We start from the raw sequence: 4664 nt of genomic DNA, 5'->3' as shown, positions 1-4664 counted from the left end.
AGGAAACAGAGGAGACGCAGGAGACACAGGAGACAGAGGAGACGCAGGAGACGCCACAGACCATGACAAACAATGAAATGAATGTCCAAGAGTTCATTTTGACCACGACTCCAAAAACCCTTCCATCTACCATCTAAACAAATGTTTATTTCACCACAGATGTCAAACAAAGCTTGAGAGGAAGACTGAAGTTCCGTCAGTCCAGTTTCAAACGTCCAACTCAACTCAAAAAACAACAATAATCCTCTACAGGTTTTCCCGGTGGCCAGTAAACAAAACTCAAACAAGGAAGTTTAGTCAAATCAAAATCTACAAAACCCCAAAGTCATAGTCTAATAGTCTAAACTATTAACCACGACTTCCTGAAGCGTTTCTGGCAGAAAACTTCAGCTGATTAAAATATATTTACAGCCACAAGAAAGAACCGTAATGATACTTCACTTACTGACACACATTACATGAAACTTTTGTTAGTGCATGAGGAAATTAAACCTGGAGGGAAACGTGAAGGCTTTTAATTTAGACTAAGGACTATACAAAATATGACATAATGTGAATATTATGTTCTTGAAATAAAACTGAAAACAAGGTGCAAAACAAACACAATACAATAAATTAAAATTAAATGTGACCATCATTTGTGCGATAGCCAAAGTTTAAAGTTTAGTTTAAATTATTCAGTCACACATTCAGGACTGGTCTCACCTCCTGTCAGACCCGCTGTGGAAAACACTCTGATTAACAGCAGAATATAATGAATATCTGAAAACACCTGGACGAAAATTACCTGGGAAATATTCTGGCGTGAACCTGCCTCAGCTGTAATGAATGAAATCTTTGTCATGTCTGTCACAGCTGCTCTCTCACATGTGTGAATTAACTGAAACTCAGATTAGACCTGGAGCTTCACAGGGACGACAGACTGGAGAGACAGAGGCTGATATAAAGTGATGGACAGAGCGTGGAGGGCGGGGACACACACCTACGGTGGCCCTGAAAGCTCAGGTTAGCATGACATGAGTATTTCTCTCAAAATATTCAGTTTTGAGCCCTGACCAGTCGTGGGTTTCAGACCCATTCACAGCACCATCTCTGCTGTTACAGTAGTAAGGACACTGCTGCACCTTGCTGCTGATTAAGTCGACCATCGTCTGCGTATTAAGACACTTTGGGTTTGATTCTGTTTGTGGTTCAAAATGACCTTTCTCAAACATCTCAGTGTGTCAAATCTGGAAATATCTATCGGATTTTTGACCAGTAACAAAAGGTGTTCCACAAGGATCAGGTCTGGGCTGGGTCTAATACAATCTATATCAATAACACTGTCTCTTCTCTAACCAACTGTAATGGCCATCTTTACGCAGATGACACTCCTCTGTGTTGTTTTGCATATCTTGCTGTTGAGAACCCACAATGCTCTTTTAATGCTATTCAAAAGTACTTATCAATTTAAAACTGGTGCTTAGTGCAGCAACAGCAAGGGATGATGATTTTAACAGTCTACACCTGTTCACACAGGGTCACAGTATAAATATCTATGTATTTGTCCTGATTAATTATTTACATTTAAACATCTTATTCAAAATCTGAAACAGATCCAACTTCCCTTTGCATTGTGGGAAAAGTACAGTTGAGACAGTCTCTTTTTAATGCTAATAATATGACGGATGTTTTATCACGGTCAATTATGAAAAGACGTCAGATCATCAGGTGAATGAGACAGACCTGAAAACAACATGGCTCCTGCTCCCTCCGGCAGAGGAATAAGCAGTGAACGAAGTGATGGAGACCCGGAGAGTTTAGGGAGACAGCAGCATCTCCTGGGTAACCTGGTGTCAGCTGCCACTAGCAGGGTTATTAGCCGATATCTGTACATATGAAATGAAGAGATAAGAGCGCAGCAGATAAGGACAGACTGACTGGAAAAGTCTTTGACAAACAGCCTATCTCCACTCTTCATGCCTCTGCTTCATCCTCCTCCTCTGAAGAGCTCTTTAACTCTCACCTTTATTTCTACTGAGACGAGCAGTGCTCAGAGTAGTTGTCTCTCAAAGAGCTCCTGTATCACCTGACTGTCACAACCACAACCTCACACACTCCCTCCAATCATAAGATCTGAATCCTCAGTGTCTCCACACTCAAACACTATTGGATGAATATGACTCCACTACTCATCAGATGAGGTTTGGACCCCTCCTCACTTTTAACTCATGATAGAAACACTAAAGACGTGACAGTGAAGATCTACCTACAATGAGTCAGTTTAAAGCTCCATCTTTTCTTCTTCTTCTGTGTTTTATTTGAAGTGTTGATCCATCAGAAGATGTAAAAACCATCTCAGTGTAGTTTTACATCTCCTCTCTCAGGCTTCTCTCTGGAGCTCTAGTAACAACAGGTCATGGGCCAATCAGAAGAGAGGAGGCTCTGAGGTGTCAGATCTGAAAACACCCACAGGAGTTGTTTCAGTCTGAAGACTGGTTCTGGTCACTGTGCACATCACTTCAGTGGCGACTTTAAGCAGCAACAGTTGAAGTGACGCTGCGGCGCCCGAATACGTTCCAACCTGTTGCCGTAGTGATGGAAATCAAAGATCGCTAAACAACATTAACTCTAAAAACAGCTCCTTCACTTCTTCAGGGAACTGAGTTCGCTCTGAACGTTGATACAACATGACTTCAGCACCACGGACAGCGTCATGGTTTCATCAGCACTCAGCACAGTGAGGTCGTGGCGTCCGAGGACGGATTTTCATTTTGAAACGAGAAAACCAAGATTCAGTCAGATTATCACTTAGAAACAGGGAGAGAAAAAACTGAAAACAACAAAACGAAGAGAAACCAGGAAATCATCTTTAGATTTTTCTGGTGTGACCCACAGACACGTCGATGAATGAACTGGAAAACTCAGTCAAAGTGTCAAGTATCTTTACAAATAAAGTCTTAATCCATAAAACTACTGAAGGTATAACTGAATATTATGAATAATATGAGTCAGATGATAGAGATTACCTGCTCTTTAACTCTTGAACATATCACAGGTAAACTAGTCTTTCTCCTGCAGCAGACAGTTGAGCTGCGACAGCAGGAAGTGTCGACAGAATCTCTCTCTTATGTTTCTTTTGTATTTTGTATAATTTTGTGATATTTCACGTCACTTGGGAGGAGGCCTATAAATAAGCCCATTGGGCTTTTCACCTGCTCTGTATTCTTGTGCAGCATCTTTCATGCAACGTAAGTAAATTAAATATTAAATATTACTGGGAGAGTCACACTGCCACTGCTGTTGTCATGTGTTGTGTGTTTGAGCGTTTCACTGAGCAGACCATCAGAGACAGTTTTCCTGCTGCTCTCCCTGTGTGTGAGTCAGACTGTTGCTTCCTGCTCTGACTCCTGAGTCGTCATGGAGGACCAGTCGCTGCACCTGCCTGTCGCCCTGTGCAGCTGCCAGCTCCACGAGACCTGCCGCAGAAAACAAGCTGCTCTCTTGGGAGGTCTGGCTTATCCCAGCTGTCACTCACCATTATGGCTGTGATGAAGAGCACAGCAGCAGGTGCACAGCAGAAGCTCTGTCAGCTCCACATCACTGAAACCTGAACCTCCATCACACCACACGGCTGGCAGCAGAGACACGGCACAGGAATACAGAGAAGATGAAGTATATGATGGACAACAACTGTCCCAACAGCAGATATCCTGCTCTCATGAGTCTCACAGGAATATAAAAGCTACACATACAAATATACAATTACAGAATATGATGTTGGACTGGAGGCTGCAGCAGCTGTAGATGAAGGTAAAGACAGAACTCAAGACACAGATACAAAAATAATATGCTAATAAAACTATGCTAACCGTTCTGAAAACAATCTAACCACGCTAACCATTCTGAGAAGATGCTAACTATGCTAACGTTCTGAAAAGACGCTAACCACACTAACCATTCTAAAAAGATGCTAAGTAGCTAGCCGCTCTGATCCGTCTGCTAGTCTCTGGTTCTGGTCTCAACAGACTCAAACATGTGGCTGAGTCTCTCTGATGTTTCCTCCTCTCACCATCTTAATACTCTCTGCTCTTTCACCTGTCCACCTGGAGGGAGCAGGTGGTGGGCGGGGCTCAAGGCTGGTTTATCAACCAGGAAATGAGAGGAGATGAGCTTCAGACCCAGTTTAAAGTGTGAAAACATGTTGAACTCAATATGAATCACAGCAGAAGATTGTTAGAGTTAAAACATGAGGTCTGTTCTGATGACATCACGGTTAGCAACAGACAAACCTTCATCCACGTCTCACTGTGGCTTTTGCTTCAGCTGCAGCACAGTGTATAGACGTCACTCACACCTGAGGTCCCACAGTGAAACACTTCTACTGATTCAGTTACAGATTCTCACTGAAAAATATAATAATAAACCTGATGTTTCACTGTGAGCTCACTAATATTCACCAGATAGAGTCAGGCTGAAGAGACAGAATCTGCCGGGGAGGGGTGGAGGAGGAGGAGGAGGAGGAGGAGGAGGAGGAGGAGGAGGAAGAGGAGCTCAGGTGCTTTTTCCAAACATCCATTACACAGCACAGAGATGACACCAGAGCCAAGGACAGATGATTTCCAAATGGACCTGTGTGTGTGTGTGTGTGTGTGTGTGTGTGTGTGTGTGTGTGTGTGTGTGTG

At 42.9% G+C, this 4664-nt stretch overlaps 1 protein-coding gene across 1 annotated transcript in view; it reads right to left on the bottom strand.

Annotated features, from left to right (window-relative positions):
• Nucleotides 1-4664, bottom strand: part of LOC111654308 (RNA-binding protein Musashi homolog 2-like) — a 70455-nt gene that overhangs the window by 44520 nt on the left and 21271 nt on the right. The window lies entirely within an intron of this gene.

This window comes from Seriola lalandi, unplaced genomic scaffold, assembly GCF_002814215.2.
Source record: "Seriola lalandi dorsalis isolate HSWRI2012SDOR001 ecotype SW California unplaced genomic scaffold, Sedor1 jcf7180002054268, whole genome shotgun sequence".
NCBI lineage: Eukaryota > Metazoa > Chordata > Actinopteri > Carangiformes > Carangidae > Seriola > Seriola lalandi.
This window is presented reverse-complemented; position numbering and strand designations above follow the sequence as displayed.